Genomic DNA, 26,255 nt, shown 5'->3' with positions numbered 1-26,255 from the left:
GGGAATGCAAGTTTGGCTCAACATCATTTAAAAATCAGTTAATATAATCCACCATGTTAATGGGTTAAAGAATAAAATTCATATGATCATATTCATCAATTAAGGAAAAGCATTTGATAAAATTCAACACCCATTTATGATATAATGCTCAGAAAAATAGGAATAGAAGGAAACGTCCTCAATTTGGTAAAGAACATCTATAAAAACTACATCTACCATAATACTTAATAGTTAAAAAACTAAATGCTTTCCCCTAAATTTAGCAAGATGTCAACTCTCACCACTTATATTGAAATAGTACTGGGAGTGCTAGCCAGTGCAATAAGACAAGACAAAGCATGAAGATTGGAAAGGATGAAATAAAAATGCCTCTATTTGCAGATAACTTCATTCTCTACATTTAACAAAAAAAAACACCAAAGAATCTATGAGAGAGAGAAAGAGACCTCTTAAAACTAGTAAGTGAGTTCAGGACAGTGGCAGGATACAAGATAAATGTAGAAAAATCTATTGTATTTTTGTATATTAGCAAAGAACATGTGGACACCAAAATTAGAAGTACAATGCCATTTATATCCACTCAAAAAAATGAAATACATAGGTGTAAATTTAACAAAACATGTACAACATTTGTATACTGAAAACTACAAAACACTGATGAAGAAATAAAAGAATATCTAAACAAAGGAAGTGACATAGTGTGTTCATGGATTAGAAGACTGAACATAGTAAAGATTTCAGTTCTCTGTAATTTTTACCAAAATCTCAGCAAAATTTTTGTAAATATAGAAAATATCATTCTGAAGTGTATATGGGAAAGGCAAAGGAGCTAGAATAGCTGAAACAATTTTGAAAAAGAAGAATAAATTGAAAAGAATCAGGCTACCTGATTTCAAGATTTATTACATAGAAACCAAAACTGTGTGGTGTTGACAGAGAGATGATGTGTAGTTCAATGCAATGGAACAAAGGGTCCAAAAAGGGACCCCCACAAATAAGCCCAACAAATTTTTAACAAAAGTACAAAAGCAATTTAATGGAGGACAGATGATAATTTTTTTCAACCAGTAGTGCTGAAGCAATTGGACATACAAAGGTTAAAAAAACAAGAAAAGAAAAATACTTCTACCTTATACGAATGTCTCACACACCTTATACGAAAATTAACTCACAATGGACATGGACTTAAATGTAAAATGTAAAACTATAAAACCTTTAGGGTAAAATGTAAGAGGAAAATCTTTAGGATCTAGTGCTAGGCAAAGAGTTCTTAGACTTGACACCAAAAGCGTGATCAGTAAAGGAAAAAAAATGATAAATTGGACTGAACCAAAATTAAAAGCTTGTGCTCTGTGAAAGACTCTATTAAGAGGATGAAAAAACAACCTACAGACAGAGGGAAAGTATTTGCAAACCAAAAAATCTGACAAAGTACTGGTATATAGATGATATAGATATATAGATATAGATAGATAGATATAGATATAGATATATGTCACCTGAAAACTTAACAGTAAAAACAAAATCAAACAATCCAATTTAAAAATGGACAAAAGTCATGAAGAGACATTTCTCCAAAGAGCATATATAGATGGCAAATAAGCACATAAAAAGATGTTGACCATCATTAGCCATTAGAGACATGCAAATTAAAACCACAGTGAGGTATTACAATCCATCACAATGGCTAAATAAAAAATAACACCAAATACTGGCAAGAATGCTGAAAAACTGGATGCCTCAAACCTTGCTCTTGGGAATGTAAATGGTACAGCCACTGCGGAACAATTTGGAAGTTGCTTTAAAAAAACAAATGGCTAAACACGCAACTACCATGGGACCCAACAATTGATTGCACTCTTGGGCATTTATCCCAAATAAATGAACAATGTATGTTCACACAAAATACCTGTACACAAATGTTTATAGCAACTTTACTCATAATAGCCAAAAACTGGAAATAAACCAGATGTTCTTTAGTGGATGAATGATTTAAAAAACTGTGGGGCATCCATACCATGAAATAGTATTCAACAATAAAAAGAAACCAACTACTGATACACACAGCTACCTGATGAATCTCCAAAGAATTATACTGAGTGAGAAAAGCCAATCCCAGAGGGTTACATGTAAGTGTGATTCCATTTATAGAAAGAACAATATTATAGATATGGAGAACAGAGTCATGATTACCAAGGTTTAGGGGTGAGGTGGGGAGGGAATGGGTGTGACTATAAGGGGGGCGCCGAGAAAGCTTGTGCTGATAGAACAATTCTGTATCTTGTCGTGGTGGTTAATGTAACTACACACATGATTACAACTGCATAGACCTACACACACTTGAGTGCTTGTTAAACAAGGTATGATTATCTCTATCCTACAGATGGGGAAAGGCGGCTCGGAAAGGTTAAGCCACCTGGCCCAGGGCTTCTGTCTCTCCAGAGCACACACCCATGATCACTCTGTACACTCCCTCTGCTCTTGCAGGCCACACTGGCCAGCAGACAGAGAACACAGAGACCCCATCTTGACAGCCCTGCCGGCATGTGGACTTGCTCTCTTCAGACAGGGCCTGGGAAGGGTGAAGCCCACCTGATAAATTTTGATGAGGGAAGGCCGGGGCTGTGTCCCTATGTGGCTGGGTTAGCTCCTAGGAGGTAGGTGGGGAGAAGGACATCCCTGCTTCTCTTCTGTCTCCATCTCCATCCAACTTTGCCCCAAGCCCCATGCCAGCACATAGGGGACACTCCACACCACCCTTCCCTTCCTACTCCTTCCTGACCCGTGTCCCTGTTGAGTCACCCACCCCTAATCAATGCCATCTACCCTTTTCCAGAGCTGAACTTCATCACCCAGTCCCCAGAGCCAGCAAGATATGGGCTCCATTTTCCAAACTCTGACGCCTTCCATTTAAGCAGAACACGTGGAGGGGTGAGTTGGAGATGGGTTTTACTTGGGCTGGGGGTGGGGTAGATCTGGGAAGAGAGCACTGTGGGGGGGCTGCTAATGGATGGTCAACTGAGCAGCAAAGGGAGGTTTGACAGCAACTGCCTTTCTTCTGCCACTCTGGCAGGGACACAAGAATTATGTATGCACCCTTATACTGGTTTGGGAAAATTCCCACACATCCCACATCCTTTTTGCATTTGCATAGGGAGTATGACACAGAATGCAAAGAAGGAGGACAGCATCACGTTACACAGTGAACTGAGTCTCAGTTCTCTCATCTGTTAAATGGGGACAGCACAGCCTCTCCTTGTGAAGGTCAAGCAAAGATGACTCGTGTAAAGTGCTTAGCAGAGTAGCTGGAACATAATGGGTGCTCAATAAATGCTTGTTGAATGAATAGACATGCTAGGTGCCTAATGCGTGTTAGTTAAATGGGGCACTCCTCTCTCTGGGGTCAAAATGTTACTCATTCTTCCAAAGCCGGCCCATCTGACAGCTCTGAGAGCTTTCTCTGTCTCCTAGCTGAGCTTAGGCACATCTTCCTCTCTGCTCCTGAAGCCGTTTCTTTGGGCCTCTGTCATTGCCCTGCTCAGTCTACCTTGCATTATATATCTCTGAACCTTGAAGTCCATGCCCTGTATCCCCATTCCCATCCCTGTGGGGGACCAGAGCTCACACTGCTCATTTTTCGGCATCAGACCCAACTTACCTTCCACAAAACCATCCTCTGGGCCAGAGCTCAGAGTCATCATCTCATCTGACGTTCCCAGGAGGCATTGTCAGCCCTCTCACAGATGAGCAGACTGAGACCCTGAGAGAAGTCACTCCCCAGCCAGGAGGTGGGAGAGCCAGGGCGCAACTCCATGATTCTGAGCTCGCTTCCTACCCTGCCAGGTCCGGGAAGATGAGTAACTCCAGACTGAATCAGGGAGGGAGCCGACAGACAGCTGGCCACGTGCCTCCGTTCCCCCCTCAGAGACCACCCAGACCTCTTGATTCGCTGAACTTTTGTTTATCACCCAAGCACTTTGAGACTAACCAGATTGTTTCCAAACACATTACATAATTGCTCACATATTTATTTAATGCCATCTCTTGAATATTAAACAATCGATAATATGGAACAGAAACATGGGCGTTTAAACCCAGAAGCTTTTGACAAGTGTGGGTAGGGAAGGAGGTTGAGGAGAGCCATCTGTGAGCCATCCACCAGAGAAGAAGGTGACATCTCCGCTCTCCTCTTGAGATGGGTGAAAGGCTTCCCAGGCCCTTGGCGGAAACCCGTAGTGGAATTTTCACCATGGGGTTCAACCTCTTTTATTATATAATAACAAAGATGCATTATCTCTTCCGTAAAGGATGCTTGGAGCCAGGGTTTATTTGTTTACGAGTGTTTATTGTCTACCCTCTATGCGCAGTCAGTCGCTGTTATGCTTTTATTCACCCCTGGGATACCCTCAGAATGAAACAAAGGAGACCCTGTCTTCATGGTGCTGACACTCCAGCAGACAGGTGACCAAATAAAGAAGATGACTTCAGGGCATGACAAGCACTGTAAAGAAAACAAAATGGGTGGCAGGGTGGGGAGCAGTGGGTGGTAGGAAACTGCGTCTCACTGTTAGAAGCAGCCAGCCCTGCAGAGATCCGGGGTGAGGGTGAGCGTTCCCAGTAGATGGGAGGCCTCCAGAAACAATGGGTGCAGTGGGGTTGAGGAAAAGCAAGGAAGGCAGGAGCCTGGAGAATGGTGAGCCAGGGCCCCACCAGGTGGTGAGGGCAGAGGCATGCCTGCCCAGGGCTGATGCACCAGACCTAGAGGGACCCCATGCAGAGTTTGAGTTATAATCTGTGTGCAGTGGCAGAGCTATTGGAGGGTCCTAGCAATTTGAATGTTTGGAAAATATCCCTCTCAGCTGGGAGAGGACCAGGGGTGATGGGCGTATGGCTGGGTCATCCAGGGCTGGGTCAAAGGTCTGGGCCTAGAATCCTGGGGGTGGTCACGGAGAATACAGGGAAGGCACGGGAGGGGCTGCCCAGTCCCCAAATGCTAGTAGATCTGTCCAAGGTGGTCACGAGTTTCTCCAGGGAGCTGTGGAGGGCCTGGCCTGACCCAGGCATCACAGTAACACTAATGACACCAACGATGGTAACAGTACCTCCGCTTCACTAAGCGCTTCCTGTGAGCCAGGATGTGCCCTGATCCTCACCACCAGCCTGTGACCTACGTATTTTTACTGTTCCCATTTCACAGAAGAGGAAACCAAGGCACAGGGCGGTTGAGTAAAATGCCCAGGGTAGTTCAGCAAGTAAGTAGCAAAGTTAGTCCATCTTGACTCCACACGTATGGGCCTCGATCCATGTTGGCCGAATAAATTAAGACCAACAATAGCAGGAATGATAGCAGTCACTTAATACAATTCTGGATGTGTGTCAGGCCCTATGCTAAGTGCTTTTAGAAATATTAATCATCTAGTCTTCACAACAGCCCCATGAGGGAGGCACAAGCACTATCCCCATATTACAAAAGCAAAACCTGACGCACGGAGTGTTACCCCACTTACCCTGGGTGGGATTCAAACCCAGGAGGTCTGACTCCAGAGTTCAATTTTTTAGCGAAATGCAGTGGAGGTGGAGGAAAGGAAAGTGAGGTCTGTGTTTGCACGTCCAGGCCCTTGGCCCCTTGCTCACAGGCATTCCACTGCGTCCCGTGGGGGCGGGCTCGGGGGTGTGGGTAGGCATGCAGGCCCTCCTGGAGTCGTGGCGGCCATGAAGGGCCAAACTGGCCGCCCCAGAGTCTCCTGGCTCCCCAGGGGCCAAAGCAGAGGGCCTCCTGGAGACCGACCCGCCTGCAACCGCTGAGATGGGCCATCAGGGCCTGAGTAGAGAACTAGCACCTCCTCGATCAGGGAATGGGGAAATCCCTTCAGAGCATCCAGAGAGAAAATGAACTGAGAGAGGTTAATGGAGTCCGAGAACGTTTATGGGAAATGTTTTACTCCAACTTGGTGCCACAGCAACACCCAAAACATCCTCAGTGGAAATCCCTTTTAAGTAAAAATTACAGGCATCTTTCCTTATAAATAAGTCTGATTAGCAGAATTTGCACATTGGGACAATGTATTAGGCTGGCATAACTAATACCAGTTTGCAAAACAACTCATACCCCCTTAGAGGGGGACAGCAATCTCCATCTGAGGGGCAGTGCCGGCAGCTGGGGGACAATGCAAGCGAAAGTGCTCTGTAAAAGGTGAAAGCTCGCACTATACAATCTAGGGCTTTAAAAGTCCTTGAGGCTTCTTAAATGCCTTATCCTTTTAGGGAGGTGGAACATTTCCTTCTTTCCTGTTTTCCTCAGTGAGAGAATGGAGAAAACCATACGCCCTCCACTTAGCCAGAGTCCAAAATACAAGGGATGGAGCCAATAGGTTGGATCAGCGCACCCCAAACCTCCGTTACCAATCTGTTAACTCCAGGAAGTTCTTCTGTGCAGGTTCCATCTGGGAGGCCGTGTGGCACAGTGTGGACGGCCTATCCACACTGCTCACAGGCCCTGGCTGTACAGTCCTCAGCACTTGTTTAAATGCTATCCCACCTCAGTTTTATATTCTTTAAAATGGGAATAAGAAGCCCTTCCTTTTGAAGACTTTGGCAGGACTGAGCAGGAGAGAAAATCTGATGTATCCAGCACATGGCCTGGGTCGTTGTTCTCCTGGCGGCACCAGGGGGAAAAATTGCCTTAAATTGGGAAGCCCCCAGGCCCCTTTCCTCTGGGACCATGTCAGTCCCTCTAACTGCACAAGCACTGGGAATAGGCAGTGTGCCTTCTGTATTACTTGCTAGGGCTGCCGTAACAAAGCACCACAAACTGGACGGCTTAAAGTAACAGCCGTGTTGTCCCACAGCTCTGGAAGCTGGATGTCCAACATCAAGGTGTCGGCAGGGTCGGTTCCTTCTGAGCCCCAGGAGGCCTCTCCCCCAGCTTCTGGAGCTTTGGTGGCAGTCTTTGGCGTTCCTTGGCTTCTGCTTCCCTCTTCACACCACCTTCCCTCTGTGCGTGTCTGTCTCTGTGCCCAACTTTCCCCTTTATATAAAGACAGCAGTTATATTGGATCAGAGCCCACCCTAATGACCTCATCTGAACTTACTTGCCTCTGTAAAGACCCTATTTCCAAACAAGGTCACATTCACAGGTACGGGGCGGGGGGCGGGGGGAGTTAGGATTTCCACATTTCTTTGAGAGAAGAAGAGATGCAATTCAACCGATAACACTGTCATAATTGTTTGAAGCTGATTCTGAATGGGCTGCCAGTTTATCTGTGACATTTCTCAGATAGACTTAAAGAACACTTTACATCATTTTTCAGAAGAGCAGCGTGCTTCTTGAAATCACAGACTCCTTAGTTTCCAAAAGATTCCCCACTGACTCTTGGCCTTCACACACTCCTATCTGGGTCCCTGGCAATTATCTTACATCAAGAGTGAGCGGGTTTGAACCCACACTCTTTGTCAGCCCAACTGTGTGCTGGACTCTGGGGACACAGGATGCCAGGGTCCCCGCCGTGGAGGCAGTCACAGGGGAAGGAGAGGCAGGTGTGCAGCTGCTGGTAGTGGGCAGGTGGTGGCTCCGGCGCTTTTCCCAGCAATGATCCTCAAGGGTGAGGAGAAAAGGCTTCCTTCCTGTGCTGCTTCCTGCCTATCCCTTAAAGAGGGAAATGTGCTTCCTGAGAGTTCCAGGTCCGTGGGAGAACCCCAGTTGCTCTTTGTGCTGTCAGATAACTGATCAGCTTTCACTGTGGGATGAGACCCACTCCTGAGTCCCTGCCTACACAGAAGTCCAGAAGTGCAAGGATCACCGAGCCCATCACCCCACAGCGTCCTCAGCTTGGCCAGGAGAGATGAGAGGTCTACTGGTAGACGCCCCCGCTTCTTGCCCAGGTCTTCATTCTTAATATGAGGGTCCCACATCGCTTGAACTGAGAGCCAACAACCTATATTTCCGATGCCACAGTGACTACTGAGAACAATGCACTGTGAGCTGGTCCACATGCACCTGACTAGGCACAAGCACAGCTATGTGCTGGGTTCGAATCCCAGCGCTGCCAGTCTGAGCTCTGTGATCATAGGTGAATCTTGCCACATTTTCAGTCTCAGTTTCCCCATGTGCAAAGTAGGGACAGTTCTTACCTCACAGGTGAGGGAAGTCTATTAAGCACTTTGTGTAATACTGGCCACCAGCAGGCATGCTCCCTCTTCTCTCTCTGGCCTTCCAAATCCCTGGAAACAAGGGATTTGGACCAGGTGGGTTCTGGCCAGCTCTGTAGGGCTTCTGGGAGGGGCCTCCAGGAAGTCCAGCATCTAGTGGGGCAGAGGAAACCTCCCACGCCCGCAGGCCTGCTCTGCCAGGAGCTATTGTGTGACCTGGAGCAACTGTTGCCTGCTCTGCACAGGCCTGGTGGTTCTGGTGACTGTAGTGAGGTGGCCCAGCCTCGGGCTGGCACGGGGGTTGCTGAATTAACCAATACAGAAGGGCTTGGTAGGCATCTGCTCAAAACTATTTGGGCCATCTAAATCCGATGGGGTCAAAGGCTACCACGTTCCCAGGGGTCACTGAGCTCCCTCAGGCCTCTCTCTCAGCCTTGGCCTGCCTGGGGGTTAGGGTGGCCCTCCCCAAGGTCAGTGGGGGAACTAAGAAGGGACCCACCTTTCCTTCACTAGGCCAAGAATAATAAAACTTGGGGGATCTTATTGTTAGAAGGAATTAAATAACTCCTCAAAAATCCCACCCACTGCTAAAAGCTTTATCCAGTCCTTGACTGGTAACTTTTCTATTTCTTCCTGGTTACCTCTAGGGTGGGGACCTTACTACCTGTTGTGTGGTAAAGCATGGAGATGGCAGGCATTTTATGCATAAAGAACCTGGCACTCCTCACTCAGGGCATTTTGATGCTTACTTTAGGCGCAGTTCTGACAACTTGAGTTATCTGATTTCTTAATCTAGAGAATAGAAAACCCTGCTCAGGTTTCACTACTCCTGGAACCATCCGCTAGGTAACTTTCACCCCTATGAAAATTAATCACTTTCTCTAGCTCTCTGTCCTGCAGCTCTTCAGATGTGCCTCTGTTGTAGAATGTATCAGATAGTGTTTTATTTGGTTGTTTGGTTACATCTCTCCTGCTAAATTCCAAAATCCCCAGGAGGGGCAGAGTAGAAGAAAGAACTTGCTTGGGGCTTTGACTCAAATAGGTCTGACTTTCATCCCCTATTTGCTCTTTGCGGTGTGACCCAGAGGAAGAGATCTAACCTCTCTGAGCATACGGATCACATCAGTGTCATCATGATCCTCTCCTCCCTGAGCCCAGTGTCCAAGTCTTGCTTATCTCTGTATCCCCAGTTCCTGGCACACAGTAGGTGCTCAGTACTTGCTGAGTAAATGAAGTGAAGGAGGCCACTGGGTGGGGTACCTTGTGAAGTGACAGGGCAGGGAGTTTGCTACTGGAAGTAAACACGCTGCAGTTGTGGAGAGCTTGCAGAGTTGAAGCCAAGAGCAGAGATAAAACGGCCAGGAAAATAAGACGTCCAGGCTTAAAATGTGCAACAGTCTGGGGCTACTTAGTGAAGGGACAGCAGAGGTAGACAAGCTCGGGAGAGCCTCACATAACCGCCCCACAGTCACCCCCTAGGGGTCGTGAGCGCCATGGTCCCTGTTCAACAGAACAGTACTCATTTAGTACCTGTGTGAGGGAAACTGTTTTAAAAAGCGAAAGAGTCTAGAAAATGAAGGAAGTCCATAGGTTGACTAAAGAATATGTTTGCAGCATAGATGTTCAACTATTTGTTAAATAGGAGCTCTTGTGATTAGCAAAATATTAATTCACTTAAAATAGAAAAAAAAATAGTCAGGGGCAAGTTCCTCACACCTTAAATGTTTAAAATAAAACAAACAGCGTGAGAAGGGGAAGACACAGGAGCTGGGAAACCACTCATGTGGAAATGCTCTTTCTCCGGTGATGTTAGAGAAAGGACATGAGCTCTGCTTCACGAGAAACAAGAAATCTTTGCTTCCTGTTCTCTGTAAACCCAGAGAAAGCAATTGGGGATGTTATGAGGGAATAAGCAAGGAGTGTCTGGGGCCAAGAGAAAGGGTGGTTGGGAGACTCAGTCACCTTTTTTCCCTGTAGACCAGGGAGGCTTCCTGGAGGAGGTGAGATCGGGCTGTTTGGCCCAGGCCCTCCCCACCTCTCCTCTCCTTTCCCCACTGTTCACACTCACATGGCCTGTTTCCCTGGAAGCCTCCGTCCTTGGGTCCAGCTAGATGCGCACACATGACGGCCCCCCTTTCCTCCCAGGCCCAGGGCCACTCTCTACACCAGCCAGTCGTACAGCGAGTCCTCAGAACAAAAGCACTTCCAGGTAACCAGGACTAGAGCCAGGGCACTACTGATAGGATCAGAAACGTCAAGTGAACAGTGGCCCAGGAGGAAGCCAGGGACAGAGAAATGCCCGCTACCCACACTGCTTTTGGCAGAGGTCACTGTTTCGCCAAGCACACGGCCCTGTGGAGGCCAGCCCACACACCCTGGTGGCCAGCCATGCTTCCCCGTCCCTCCCCACCCCAGCCTCCCTCCTTGCTGATCTCAAGGCCAGAAAGGAAAGCAGCCCTGTTGGCAGCCAGACTGGGTACTGTGCAGGGTGTAGCTGCAGGCTGCAGTCTTCTGCAGTGGCTGTTAGTACTGAAGCCGAGAGGTCAGAATAGGGGTTTGTGTCTGTGGCCTGGAACCCAGCGGGGACGCCAGGGGATTCTCCACCATCTCCAGCTCAGGTATGGGAGGGTTTGCCAGGCACTGCCCAGGGCCCTGGACTGTCTGGGCCCCTCAGGGGCCTGGGTCTCCAGGGCAGGGTGTTGCTGAGATGAAAACAACTTAGTGTAAGTGGAGGGACCTGCAAGGCTTTGAGTCCTAAGCGGGGAGGGAGGCTAGAGGGTGAGGCCTGGTCCATCCACATAAGCCCTTTGGAATTGGAAAGGAGCCCCACTGAGGGGGACAGTCTCTGGCGCCCTTCCAGAGGGCTGCTACAAGCGGGTAAGAGCATGAGCTCTGAAACCAGGCTGCCCAGATTCAAATCCTAGTGCTTGTGTGCAATTTTGTATGTTTATTTTGGTTTCTCTGTGCCTCAGTTTCCCACCCTGGAAAATGGAGGTGGTGATAACAGTACCTATTTCATTTGGCTGTTGTGAGGAACAAATGAGATGCTAGATGCAGCCTCTTAGCACAGGTAAGTGCTCCGTAGCTCTGAGCGTCGTCACTGCTCCTGTTACTCCCTCAACGTGGGACTGGCCTTCAGAGGCCACAAGGTCAGCCCTGAAAGTAAAGTGAAAAGACCCTTTAGGTTACCTGCCTGTTTCACAAGTACAACTACAAGGAGACAACCCAGGTTATGGCCTCAGGCTCCAAGTCAGACAGACCAGGCTTCAAACCCTGTGCCTGCAAACTTTTCAGCTGGGAAGCCTTAGACAAGTTCTTGCTGTCTGACCTCCGTTTTGTTCCTGTGTGAAGTGGAGATAATTATGGGACCTACCTCATAGGATACTTGTAAGGATAAAATTACGCTGCACACATAAAGGATTTATCCTGTACCTCCTCCTTAAATTGGGAGCTGCTGTCACCACGACCACCACCGTCATCATTACCATCACCATTGTTACTATTTATTGGTGTTGTTGTTATTGCTATTATTATAATTAATATCAGGAAAGGGAGACGGAGCAAGGGAAAGGGACTTGCCAGTGGTTACCTAGCCTTTCAGGGGGCAGGACAGATCCTAGCCTGTTCCTATTGTTTCTGCTCCTTTCACCATCTCATTGGCCCTTATTGTTGGTCTTTGTTGCCTCTCAGCACACCCTGCCAAGAGTTTGGTTTCTCCTTGCAAGTGGTCCCCCTAAAGCATCTGAGACCCCTAAAGCACTAACCAAATTGCTTCTGGGCACAGGACTGGGGGCATCACAGAGGGGAAGCTGGCATCCCCAGCAGGCTAAGCCAGCAGAGAACAGGGTTTCCACAGCCCCTTTTCAAAAGCCCTCCACTGTCTCCACTGTGTCCAGGGATCCCTGGCCAGGGGCAATCCCTAAAGGGGACAGGATACAGCCTTTCAGGGCAGATGTCTGGAAATTGCAGAACTCCTTGCACCCTGAGAGGCTCCTTAAGAAGGAAAGAATTGGGACTCCAACTTCCACCAGTTTCCTTGGGCATAGGGGCCAGGTCTGGGGTTCATCTTCAGAGGTCCTTTTCTGTTGGCAGATGTGGGCCATCTCTGCAGATTTGACTCTGTCTTCTCCGCCTTCCGGCCATTAGAGTTTGGCCTTCCCTGGCAGGGAGGGACAGGACACAAGAGGAGCTAGAGAAGGGGGACAATGGAGCTCACTTTACGGAGAAAGAAGAGTGTGTACTTATTTTAATAATATAAATATTATATGAGCAACAATAATAATTGTTCCCATTTATAGAACACTTACTATGTACCAGGTGCTGTGCTAAGAACTTAACATATATTATCTCAGTTAATCTTCACTACAGCTTTATCAGGTAGAAAATGTCAGTATACCCATTTTACAGATGAGTAAACTAGAAGTGGCTTACTTATTATATACTGTATGGTTACCACAGATGCCTAGTAGATGATACCAAAGAATGATAGCATTGGAGTGGAATATAATAGGGATTGTAGCAAATTGGAGAGAGACATTCAATTTTTTTTTTATTGAGGCATGATGTGCGTACATTAAAGTGGGTAAAGTGCACTAATCTTAAATGTACCCCTTGATAATTTTTACATATATTTATACATGTGACCACCACTCAGATCAAAATATGGAATATTTGTAGTGTCCCAAAATGCTCCTTCTGAGCATTCAAAAAAATCTTTTTTATTCTGCCAAACTATCACAGTCAAGATTTGCCTAAGAAAACATGATGACTAAATATTATGTGCTACCTGGATGGGATCCTAGAACAGAAAAGAGGACTTTAGGTAAAAACTAAGGAAATCTGAATCAAGTATGGACTTTAGTTAATATTAACATATCAATATAGATTCATTAATTGTGAAAAATATACTATACTAATGTAAGCTATTACTAAAAAGGGAAACTAGATGTGGGGTAGATGGGAACTCTCTGTACCTTTCTTAGCAATTTTTTGTAAATCTAAACTTCTAAAACGAAAAGTTTATTAAAAAAAAAAAAAGCATTCTGCAAATACTCAAGTGAAATGTGAAACGTGTCCATGGGCTGGACCTGGCCTCTGAGCTGCCAGTTTGTGACCCCCAGTCATCTAATGCACTCATTTTACAGATGGGGAAACTGAGGCCCAGAAAGGGGAAGCCCCTTGTGCAAGGCCCCACAAGAGGTCAGTGCTCCAGCTGTAAGGAGTGGGGTCTGGGTAGTGGATAGGGGGCTGTGAGGGTCTCCCTGATTCTCTAAGTGCCTTGCAGAGGACTTATCCTGCAGGAAGCTGCCAGGTGCCACCTAACTTCCCTCTGCTGCTTCCTTCTGAGCTCTCCAAAGCTTCCAGTTGAAAACCAGTTCTCCCACTGTCCTCAGCCATAGAGGGAGTATCATGGGCAGTTCCTATTCTGGGAGCAGGACGTGGCCTTCCTGCCTCAGCCAGTGTCAGTGCACCATACAGGTGTCCCCATGCTCAGCACAGAGGTGAATGTTGGATGGACGGGTGGGTGAAAAAATGAAAAAGGAAAGAAATGAATGGCACAGAGGGGTGGTTGGGGAAGATAAAGCATGCCAAGAGCACAGACTCTGCAGACAGATGGCCTGTGTCAAACCCTGGCTCCAGATGACCTTGGGCAAGTCACTTAACTTCTCTGTGCTTCAATTTCTGCATCTTAAAATGGGAATGATGTGCATTACAGAATTGTTGAGAGGATTAAGGAATTAATTAACGTATGAGGAAGGGAAGTAATAATTTAGGAGAGGATGGAAGGAGAAATGGGGGAGGGGTGATATTTAATTTTCATATTGGAACACAGAAACTTAGACAAAGCCCCGAGTCTGGCCACACCCAGAAAAGGGAACGGGTAGCATTAAGTAGTAGTGAGAACACAGATTCGGGAGCCAGGTTGCCAAGGTTCAAGTTCCAAGGCCACCACTTACTACCCATAGGGTCTTGGGCCAGTTAATCCGTCTGTGCTGCAGGGTCTTTCTCTGTAAAATGGGTGTGAGAACAGTGGTATTCACCTCACACGGTTGTTATGGAATCAAGTAGTTGATTGGCATGTGATCAGCGCTTAGGACTATACCTGATATATTTAAAACAATACTTGGCACATAGCGAATACTTGTTAAGTAAATGGGAAAGGTTTTATGCCAGAAGCCCTGATTCTCCAAGCACTGTACGCTCACTCCCCTCCTGCATCTCAGTGAGGACCGCCCTTAATGCAGGCAGATAAGAAGAAGGCTGAACTAGCAGCCAGCTCCATCTCTCTGGCCTCAGCCACCTCCCGCAAACCCCAGAGTGGGAAGCACTTCCAATATTTCTAGATTCTTATGCACAATTCCCAATTTTTAAACGTTGGCACTTAGTTCAATTTTATTTTAAGCTCTGAGCAAAACAAACAAATTTATTTTAAGCTGGCTGTTCTCCCAAGCGGTTGGTTCTTTTATTTTTTTCTCCTACATATTAGAGCAAAGGAAACTGAGGCCCAGCAAAAAATGCTTGGACCCATTGTCTGACCACTTAGTGCAGCCAAAAGCAGTCTCCTAGTTCCCCAATCCTGGTGGCAAGTAACATGGGGACCCCCAGGTAATAATCAACCAGACTTTGAATCAGGTAAGGGAGGGGAACTCAAGGGTAATTGTCCTTGCAGTTCAGCCTGGGGTTCCTCCAGTAGCATGTTTGAAATGCAATGTTTGTTAACCAGATGCCATCTGCACGACATGTCAGGGGTACAGCTGAGCATTGAGCAGGGGCCTCCCCCACTTCCAAGGCTATAGCTAAGATTCACAGTGTTCAGGGCCCCAGCTTCCCTCCTGACCTGGCCTAGCAGGTGAGGGGCCAGGATTCCAAGGGGCTCCCGAATCTCAAGCGAAGGGAGGGAGCTACCTGTGAACTCTATGGCTAAGGAGGTCACTAAGGGAGAGCTAGATGGGTTGAGGAAAGAAAGGAGGCGGGTTCTGGAGAGAAATTTTAGAGGGTTTTTTGGGGGAAGAGGGTTCATTTAGAGGCTTGTAATACTCTGAACTTGAGTTGCTTTTTTTTTTTTCCTACGGAAAAACTGCTCTTTGGTTCCCCTTTACTTAACATGCTGCACCTCTGTTTCCTCATCTGTCGAATTGGGATCAAAATTGTACTCACTTCTTGTAGTTTGTAATGAGGATGAAATGAGATGGCACACGCAGAGGATTAAACAGTGCAAATTAGTCGTTATCACTGTCAGTGGCTCCTGGCCTGCCTGCTTGCACAAGTGGTGGCTTGAGAACCTTTCACTCCTGGCCTTTCTTTACCCTAACTCTCTACATGTTTGTAATCTTTGCTTTGTCTGGAGAGTCAAGTACACCTACCATCTGTGGAGCACCTCTCGGAGGTCAGGTTCTGTGCTAGACATTTTCTCTTCCTTAGCCCTCAGAGCAGCCCTAGAAAGCCAACACGTCTGATGGTGACATCAGATGAAGAACCTGAGTCTCTGGGAAGGAACGTGACTTATCCAAGGTCACCCCCAAGTGGGGAGTTGACCTTGAGTAAGCCCCATTACCTTCCTGAGCCTCCAGCTTCCTCATCTGTAAAATGAGGTACAGGACACCCATCCCAGGGCTGCTGTGAGGATCTGTGAGGTAATGAGTTGGAAAGTGCGTGATCAGCTGTAAATCCCAGCCAAACGGATAGCATCAATGTGAGTCCTGCAGAGGCCTGCTCCTGTTCAGGGTTCAGTGCATTTTGGCTGCAAGAGCTATGGAGAAAAGTTATTTCAAGTGTCTTTTTCTTGGATTGTTTCCAAAATTCATCACCTCTTTCCAGCTAACAGGTGCAAAGCTGGCTTCCTCAGGGGCTATGCTCAAAGCAAGTAACTTCCAGTGGAATGACCTGGGAGGTGGAAAGGAGATGGGCACAATGATCCCATGGGAAACAGGATCACTGAGAAGGCCTCAGGCTATGGAGTCAGAGTGAGAGAAATGTGGGATCAAATGCTGGCTCTTCCACTTGCTAGTTGTCTGACCTTGAGCCAGCTGGTTAACCTCTCTGAGCCTCACACAGAGGATTGTTACGATGAATGGCATAGTCACAGCAGCTGAGAAGAAGCAAAGCATTGGGGTCCACAAACATCCAATGAGACCAGTACCAAGTCCAAGGACGGGGCTGCAGACTTTGCATGGAGTGAGGAGCAGGATGGAAACCAGTCAAGGGGACCCAGAGAAGGGTCAGCTGCTGAAGCTGGAAGGGAAGACTGGTCAAGTAGGCCTTAGCAGTACACATACCCTGAACTATGAGCAGCCGGAGGGCGGGAACTGTGTACTTTTCATCGCAGTGTCCTGACTCAGAGCGGGTACATAAATTCATTTCTAAAACTGAATTTAACATTTACTTTCCTTTCTGCCTCATATCCACCCATTTAATCCTCTTAGTCTTTCAGTCTCCAGACCTACTGGCCTACCTCTGTGAAGTATGAAAGGGCACTGGCATCTCTGGTACCTGACAGATTTGGGTTCAAATCCAAACTCTTCCTTTTCTGGCTGGGTAGCCTTGGGCAAATTACCTCCCCCTCTCTGACTCTCAGTTTCCTAATCTGTAAATGGGCTAATATTGCCTCCTCAGCAGAGTTATTGTAGGAGTCAGAGACGATGTATGTGAAAGAACCCCGCATGGTCCCTGACACATTGTAGGCATTCTGAACATGGCAGCAGTAAATGCTGTTGCTCCATATAAGCGTAGCCCATGGCTGTCTCTGCCTTCTCTACTCACATACAGGCTGAATTCTCCACGGCGTTCACAATTTGTCTTTACATCTCAGATGACATAATACAAGTACCCAGACTGTATATGTCTCAGAAGAAGGAAGTATCACCTGTTCCAAGTGTCTTTCCACCATTGCCACACTGCTCCCGTGTTGATCGGACACCGTAGGGCAACAACACCCATGAAGCACCTCAAAAATGAGCTTCCATGGGCAAGTCACTCTGAATCAAGGAAGAAACTGCCGTTAGGGACTAAAACCCCCATCCAGAATCACGAACACCATCCACTGGCTGCAGGTTTATCAGTGTCTGTGAATGTCTTCAGGTTGACCGTTCATGAATGAAGGGCTGTCTGGTTCCAAATCCCATGTCTTACTCTCAAGGATGGCCTGTGAACTCTGTACTTTTGCTTGACTGTTTACAGGTACTTCTCTAGTACCTGCAGGTCAGGCTGAAATTTTGAAAGTGGACTGGCTCTGCCTCCCTGTGGCAGGAAACCCACTAAGATGGGGCCTTTGGGGCTCGGGCCCGTAAAGGGGAATGTTTGTGCCCTTGAAGTCTGAAGCTGGCAAAGGTCTCAGCCCAGAGCTTGTCCGTGTCTGGCTAACGTCTTCTTACTCTACATTCAGTGCAGACTTTGTTCTGGGAGCCTCTTCCTCAGAATTGGAAACAGGGTGTGCCCTGTTATTAGTTGGGAAAATCCTGCTTTCACGCCTGGCACTATTGGAGGCTCGCCATAACAATCTGCACATTCCGTGGAGAGTTTATCTGTAGCAATGCAGCCTCATTGCTACCCTCTGAGCCCGTGGTGAGGTGTTGCCTGCAGAAGTCACATAGTTTGGTCCAATACACATCAAAATGCAAGGGCACAATCTCTAAGCCCACTCTCGGCCCCTTCAGCCACCTCCTCTTTCTCTGCATTTATTTAGGATTTCTCTCTACCCACCTTCCATGGGCAGGAAGGAATTTGCTCACCCTCCATTACATGGCAAGACCAGGAATCTGAGCTTAAAACCATCCCACCCCCACCCCTTACCGCCTGCTCCAGTGCTGGCTCCCACCCCTGGCCTCTCCCTCTGGGCCCCTTAGCTAATTACAGGCTTCCCTAAATCGTTCTAAGGTAAAGCTAATTAAATCAGGGTCGGCCATCAATTTTCTGGCTCAGGACAGGCAGTCTGACACCTCTCTTCCACTCCAGAATCCTGAAACCACAGCTTGCACCTTCTTTTGAGTTTGAGTTTTATCACTTAGGGCTGATTTTAGGGAAAACAGCAAGACGGGACATTCTTTTAACTGCTCCTTCGCCCCATGTCAGGGTGACTTTGTGGGATCAGGTTTAGGGCCTGAAAGAGGGGTACAGCCAGATCGGTGCTGCTAGGGCAGGGGTGTCCAAACTTTTTTCAACGTTTTTCACCGAGGGTCATATGCGGTATAATACGCAAACAGCCGGGCCACTCCCTCGAGGTGAAGTAAGTATTGCCTCACCTGGTTTATTTAAGTAAACTAAATATATTTTTGGAATTTGCTGCGAGCCAATTAACAATGGATTGCGAGCCGCAGTTGGCCCCCCCTGTGCTAGGGGAAGGTGTGTACAGAGACAAAGTAGCTGCGGGCTTCTCCTTGGCAACCCCCCCTGTGCTGATGCCCCAGAATCCACGTCAGGAAGTGTGTGGCAAGAGCTCAAAGCCCTGCCTTCGGTCCCAGTCCTGCCACTGGCAAGGTGGAGGTCCTCGGGCAGGACGCTTTGCCTCTGGGGCCTGTTTCCTCGTCTGGTAATGACAGTGCCTACCTCCCAGAGTTGCTGAGAATTACGTGAGATAACATCTACAGCAGTCAGTGTGGAGCAAGTGCTGAGCCAATGTTTGTTGAATGAACAAACGACTACAAAGTGTCTGCCACTGTGCTGCATACAGAGTAAACACCAAACAATATCTTGTCCCTCTTGGAATCTCCATTTGTAACTCTGAATATTCATGGGACAAGGTGGCTAAGTTCCTAAAATCTTTCTGTGAATAAATTGTATTGCATATTTTCCCTCTTTAAGATTCAAGGGCAAAAGAAGTCAGACAGGGGTGGGAACGGGGGAGGGGGTGGGAACTGAGGGCTCCATTTCCATGGCCTGCTTTTCCTTTTTCTGGGCCTCAGCGTCCCCCTCTGTAAAGAGAAGCCACTTGCTCACTGTCACTCAGAATGAGTGACTTGCACAGTGACGCAAGGCTTTTGTGATTCTCATTTTTGTGATTCTCAGCCCCTTCCTGCTCTATTCCTTCATTAATTGTGTCCACACTCACTTCCTAGAAGGGGCCGATGTCCAAGACCAGCACATGGCCTTCACTGTTTGCCACCTGCCCCCAGCCACTTGATTGTAGACAGTGAGCGACATGCTTAATTAATTAAGGAGACCCCCCCGCCCAAAGGCAAAGAACACATTGGGGCATGCCCCTATATGGCTGAGGTCCCACAATGTGTGTCAAGGCCAGCACAGTGCTCAGGATACAGACCCTGGAGTCTGGTTTGGAATCCCAGCTAGCTCTGTGGCCTTGGGCAAGTTACCTAACTTTCCTATGCCTCAGTTTCTTCTTCTGAAAAATGGGCATGATAATAATAGTATGTCCCTCATAAGGTTGTTATAAGAATTAAGTGAATTTATACGTGCTAAGTGCTTAGAACAGAGCCTGGTACATAGTTGGCTCTCCCCAAGCGTTAATCATTACTCATATATCTGAACCAGGATCTCGCTGAATCCTTACCACAGCCAGCCAGCTTGATGGCTGCCATCTTACAGATGAGATTCAGGGAGGAGAAGTCACTTGCACCCAGAATGAAATCCCTGCTGTATTCCTCTCTCTCAAAGAGGGTCTGGCAGTGCCTGTCAGAACAAGCAGGGCTGGGGCAGCGGAGAGGTGGCTAAGAAGGGCCAGACCTCCCTCAGAGGAGAGAGCAGAGTCGGGAGGTGGCTATAAATATAAGAGGCGAGGGGCTTTCTAACTAGGCCAAGAATGTGTGTTAGTCATTGAGGTCAGAACGGGCCGCAGCGGCTCTTAGCTGGGAAAAGAGTGTCTCCAGGAGTGTGTTCTCCCAAGCTCAGGAGCAACTGGAGAGCTGAACCAACGAGGAGTGACACACCAGTACTGAGGGGCACACTGGCACCCCGACCTTTGTCATAGGGGCAGGGGCTAACCCCCAGGAATGCTTCTCTGCCCCTTCTAATTGCCAAGCAATCCTTCTGTAACCCAGAGCAGATGAACTGCCTCACCCTACCCGCGGGCATAGGCCACAGCCATGGTTCCCAAAAAGCAGGGCCAGGCCACGATTCTGGGGAGTGAACAAGCATGTCCTTTCTATTTTAATAGCTGTGCACCTATTTTAATGTGTTGGGAGAAAAATACAATTGGCAAAGGAAATCTATGATCTCGTGGCTCTGAATGCTGAAGATAATACTAAGTAGGTGCATATATTTTTTTTAAAGGGAGTTGATTTAAAGAAAGATGTGAAGTATAAGTATGTGCTAGTACACATGGAACTGGGAAATATTATTACTGAAGTTTGGGGGGATTGTGGCCCACAGACGCAATGCTAACTTCCTGGCTATGGGGTGCCAGTTGCCTTCTGTGACTCCCAGGTCCACACACAGGCCCGCCATTCCCCAAACATCGCAGGCACTTGCACCCCACACTGCCTCCACTCTCGCTGTGCCTGCCACCTGCAATGCCTTTCCCAGCCACCTCTCACCTGGCAAGGACCAGGAGAAATAAGCTCCTCGCTGGAGCTCCTGGGGCTGATGGAAGCCTCCTCCACGGGCCTGGTCCACCCGCTGCCACTCCCCACCCCCTGAGAGTCACTACGGATGGGCTCATCACTCCCTCCGTGACAGGGAAGCAAGGTTTGGGTGTTTGTCCCTCCACCCGCTGTGCCCAGCTCAGTGCCTGGCACCAAGCGCAGGCCCAGGAGGCAGACACCTGGGCACATTCTGGAGCCGGCACTGCCTGCCACCAGATTGTGCTCGTGCAGTCTCTCTCAGGACTAGGTCCCCCCTCACCTGACAGATGGGACAAGTTCCCTTCTGGGGAGGGGCATGGCGTCAGTGATTTTACTCCACCTAAAGGACCCAGAGGCATGTGCCTGACATGTTGTCAGCACTCCACAAAGATCGGGCCTGATTGTGCTCATCAAGACTTGTCATTGCCAGGGGCCAGTCCACAGTGGGGCAGGGTGGAGGGGAGGGAGACAAGACTAGAGCGTCTTTGCATTTAGGATCCGAAGAAAGTTCTCAGCACCTATTTCCTCCACTGCTCTCATTTTGAATATGGGGAAACTGAGGCCCACACCCCACTCTGCAACCAGGATCCAGGGGTGCTACCCTCCCATCCACACTTGTTCCACTACCAGCTCCCTCCCCAGGCTGGGAGGCCAGGACTCCCCTGTACTACAGGGAGACTGCTGCACCTGCCCCACACCCCACCTCACCCCCACCCTCTCATCCACCCTCAGCCCCCACCCCCGCCAGCTTCCTACTGAGGAATTCCAGGGGCTGTGGCAGGCAGGAGACTTCTCACTTCACGGAGCAGTGAATCAAAAGCCTTATTCTTTGTAGATTCTTCTGATAGGTAGGAGCAGACGTGACCTTTGTCACTTGTTATTTTTAGCTGAACAGGCTGAGGAATGATAAAAACCTATACGGGAGCTGACTATAAATAACGTGCCTCTGGCAGTTTGTTATTTTTTTTAACACATCTAAAAATTGTAGCTCTAAACAAGCATTGCCCTTCAAAGCAGAATAACAGCATTAGCAAGGCGCTTTACAATCAATGAGAGAATTTCACGAAAGCCCTGGCTGGGGATCACCGCACGTTCCCTGAGGGAGACACTTCCTCGCCCCCATTCTGCGGATGAGGAAGTAAGAATGAGATCAGCCAGGAAAGCTGCTGGCAGGCTCCGTGCCTGGCACAGGACGAGAGCCCCAGCATATATCACTGTCCTCATTGTGGCGTCTCCAAGAGGCTGGATAGCTTGTCCAGGGCTGCAGGGAGAAAGGAGGGAACCAGGGCCACCATGGCCACCTGTCTCCAAAAGCCAGAGGCCACACTGGATGCTAGTGGGTCTTACGGGGCCAGCAGGAGAAGAGGTAGATGTGGAAAAATCAGAGGAGTGGGCATTGGGCATTATGGAACTTTCCGGATGAAAGTTTGAGTGAAAAGGTAGTAGCTGGAGGGCTAGAGGCAGAGCTAAAAAGGGTTCAGCCATGAGAGAGGCAAAGAGGGAGGGGGAGAGAGAAGATAATTGGCCAACAGTTTTCTAGGGCAGTGCCAAACCAGAGTCACCTCGTGTGACACTGAAATCCCTTTGAGCAGAGTGGTGATCGGTGGCAAGCCCCGCCTGGGAGAATAAGAGCGACATCCCATGAGCAGGTCCCCAATGCTGGGTGTGCAAGGGCAGCGGGCGTGGAAGAACAGGCCAAGGGGAACCAGAGCAGAAAGGGATCCTGGGTGCCAAAGGCGATGGACTCCAGGCGGCTGCACTGAGCTCCCACCCAGGGCTCAGGGGTGTGTGGTGAATGTGTAGTGACCAGCTCTCAGGGAGGTGGGGGGCCTGCTTTGTAGTGTTTGCCATTTTCTCTGGGGTAAATGATCCCACCCTGGCAGAGTGCAAGCTACCAACATGAGATCGCTGGTACGCACAATCAGCTCGCATAAGCCAGTACACATGACTCAGAGCACCAGTGGGCAAGGCTGCCACCACACAGGACACCGGGATAGGATGCTTAGGTCCTGCGTGCTTCAAGGGAAGACAGGAGGAGCTTACGGGTCATTTTAAGCTACCATTAATTATGCGTGTGACACATGGTGTTTTACATGCAGTATCTCAGTTAACTCTCTGCACCATCCTCTGACGTAGACAGTGGCTCTATCTTTACTGATGGAGAAACTGAGGCTCAGAGAAGTGAAGCAACTTGTCCAAGGTCACATAGCCAGTGAGTGGTGGAGCCTGGATTTGAACCCCAGTGTGTGTGAGTTCATAGCCCACACCCCAGCCGTATACCACGCAGCTTCTAGTCAAGATAGTTCTGGAACCTGAGTTGGGGCTGGGTTTTCAGGCAGGGGTTCATGGATGGGTTCCTGTGTGGGGATGGCAGTTGAGAGCCCTGACCAAGTCCCAGAGGAGATGGCTACCACCCTTGGGGGACGTCCTGAGAGGTTTGAGGCACCTCTACATGGGGAGGGGAAAGAGCAACAGCCCCAGGGCAGATCCCCCGCTGGGCTCCCACAGGACTCCCTAAACCTTCTCTCCCTCCTGCCCGTCTTTGCTACTGAGTATCCTGCACTGCTGAGCGTGCAGTAAGTGCTCATTTATCGCTAAATAAATGAAGAAAGGGACAAACAATATCTTCACATTCTCTGCCATTTTGTTTGAAATCAAAAACCAGATTCCTGACAACTTAAAAGTGTTGTCACCTTTGCGAAATAGAGATGGAGCAGTAAACCAGACTTTGCCAGGCACTGTACTGTGTGCCCCATATTATACATGTTGCTCATTTGAGCCTCCCAACACTCTCGTAATTGCCGGTGTTATTATTCCCATTTCACAGATGTAGAAACTGAGGTTCAAATTAGTCAAGTAATTAGCTCAAGTCCACCCAATATTAAGTGGCAGAACAGGGTTTCAATCCCATATCTCGGATCTCCAAGCCCCTGCTCTACTGTGCTGTGTACCCGAGAAAGAAATCGCGTATCTGAGAAGCTGCTTTCAGTTTGCCAAGACCCATCCATATCCTTCTTGTATTTCCTTGTTGCAAATCAGTCTGTGGGGTTAGTAGGGCAGGGGGGCTGGCGGAGAGGACGGTGGGCTCAGGAGAGCAGGACACTCCCTGGCCCATGGCAGTTAGTCCCACCCCAGCCAGCTCCTGGTCCAGTGCTCACCCTTCAGCCCTCAGGGCAGCCTGTCTGGCCTTGTAGTGAGAGAGTTGGCCCAGCCTTGGGGGCAGTACCATCCACAGAGGGCCTACAGAGTGGGTTGCCAGGCCTGGGATGTCCCCGTTGATGCAGGGTCCCCTTGGAGAGCAGCCCTGGCCTCTGTGCAAAAGCTCTTTGGAGTCCTATCTGACGAAGAAGGGTTTTGAGAAAGGCGGCCCCACAGGGTGACAGGGCCTTCTCGTATGGGGTTAAAGGGCTGCCCTAGAGAAGCCCTGGCTTTGCTGCAGTGTGTCCAAGGCAGGTGGCTGCCCTGTCTGGGCCGCAGGCTCCACGTCTATAAAATGGAAGGGTAGGGCTGACAGACAGGCACAGCAGCAACTCCTGGCACTGAAGAACTACAATTCCACAGAAACCAGCTCCACAGGCAGGTCTCAAAGGGAACTCCCTCTGAGAAGAATGCAGAATGCCCCGTGGGGACAACTTTGGAGGCCACCGCGGCTCTGTCCACATTGTCCACCTCCCTCAAGCCCAGCTTTGGCTCCACACCCGGCTTGTACCCTGCTCCCTTCAGCCACATCTGGACACGCTGACAGGGCCCAAGCGTTCCCCAGACTTGAGGCAGGATAGTGAAGAAGGTGTCTGAGCCACTTACCAGCTAGGCAACCGTGGCCAACTTACGTGACCTCTCTGTGCCTCAACTTCATCTTCTATAAAATGGAGATGATAATCGGACTACCTTCAGGGTAGGAATTAAAGGAGCCAAGACATGAAAAGTTCTGAGAAAAAACATTCCCTGGTATGTAGTAATTGTTCACTCAATGCCACCTCTCAGTACTACTATTTGTGATTCATAGTAATATGGTCTCTTCTGCCCAGCAGCTCTCAGGCAGGGTTACCATTGAGGGCAGTCTGGGGGCCTGGAGGGAGCACTGGATTGAGAGTCCTGAATCAACAGCTCTCGCCTTTAAACAGCTTAAATTATTAAGCTCTTTTTCCAGCCTCAGGGCCTTTGCATATGCCATGCCCTTTGCCAGGAACACCATCCCCTCCTTTTACCTAGGTAGCTCCTACTCAGCCCACTGACCACCCCAGTGGAGAAACCGCTGCGATCGCCCCTTCCACTTCCATCAGAGACAACTGTGCTCATGGTCTCTGTCCCATCTTCTCGTACCCCGGTGTAAATTCACATGGGTTTGTGCGTTCATTTCATTTCACATCTGTCTTTACACCTCTTGAGAGTAGATAGCTGTATTCTCAGCACCTAGCACAGAACCTTGCAAGTAGTAGGTATCAATGGGTATTTGTTGAACACATGAGCAGGCAGAGGAGCAGGAAGCATGCCTATCTTACAGATGAAGTGTCTGAGGCCAGAGAGATTGAGGATCTTGCCCAGAGTCACATAGCTCATCTTGGGGGAGTGGGATTGCAGCTGGTCCATTGGGCTCCAGCTCCTAAGTTCTTGGCACCCAGCCCCACTCCTTTGCCACCTTTGGATGCAATTGAAGCAGGTGAGCCCCTTTGCATCCCAGAGGGAGGGGGCTAGAGTGACAGGGCTTCTGTTCCTCTGAGAGCCATGGTTGCTTAGAAACCTTGTGAGGCCACATCCCACTCCACCTCTGCGAGCCTTCCAGGAAAGATCTGAGTTCTAATTCTGCCTCCAGCTATGTGATCCTGGGTTTGTCACCTCCACTCTTCAGACCTCAGTTTCTTCATCAATAGAATGGGAATGACCCTCTCCACATTGCAGGTTAAGTGTGTGTACATAGAAATGTGCATTAGCACACAGGACAGTGCTCCGCACAGCCAGCCGATGCTGGCCCTATGGCCTCCATCCCATCCTGATGACATACTGGCAACTGGGACGGCCACATGTCATTCCCTGACTTCTTATTGGTTACAGTCCCAGCAGTGTCCAGCCAGCCAGTCAGCCAGCCAGTGAGTGGGCCTCTCAGCTTGCAGCATTCTCAGTTGTCACCCTCTCTGCTCCCATCGTCTTGGAACCCTCTTTTTCTGCTGGGTCTCCACAGCCTCCTAAGCGGGATGACATCCAGAGATTGCGGACTGCAGGGCAGACAGTGGTTTGAATGTCCAGACCTGTGCCACACAGCTGTGCACCCCTGGGCAAACCATTCACCCTGTCGGGCTTGCTCATCTCTAAGTTGAGGACTGATAACACCAAATTCTCCTGAGGGTAGTGGTGAGGAGTAAATGACAGTTCATGTGTTAAGTTCCTGGCACACAGTAGGCACTCAACAAATGGCAGGCCCCCTCCCCTTTGGATTCATTGTCCTCATTTCCTCTGTTTCCTTCTTCCTCCTCCTCTTCTTCTTCTAGTGCGTCAGCCTTCCAGCAGGAGTGAAAACACACAGGCAAATATTAACAAGGTGTTAACAAGGGACTGCAGCATAGTACCTCACATTCAGTGAGAGCTGAATAAATATTT

General features: G+C 48.7%; 1 protein-coding gene across 4 annotated transcripts in view; it reads left to right on the top strand.

Annotated features, from left to right (window-relative positions):
• The window catches only part of ATP2B2 (ATPase plasma membrane Ca2+ transporting 2), a 358,541-nt gene that overhangs the window by 156,226 nt on the left and 176,060 nt on the right, over window positions 1-26,255 (top strand). For 2 of the 4 annotated variants that reach the window (XM_081072392.1, XM_081072391.1), the window contains one exon: window positions 2,837-2,931. The exons of the other annotated variants lie outside the window; for them this stretch is intronic. The gene's annotated coding sequence lies outside the window, so the exon portion shown is untranslated. The remainder of the gene's footprint in view (window positions 1-2,836; window positions 2,932-26,255) is intronic. 4 annotated transcript variants of the gene reach the window in all.

This window comes from Rhinolophus hipposideros (genome assembly GCF_964194185.1).
Source record: "Rhinolophus hipposideros genome assembly, chromosome: 14".
Taxonomy (NCBI): Eukaryota; Metazoa; Chordata; class Mammalia; order Chiroptera; family Rhinolophidae; genus Rhinolophus; species Rhinolophus hipposideros.
This window is presented reverse-complemented; position numbering and strand designations above follow the sequence as displayed.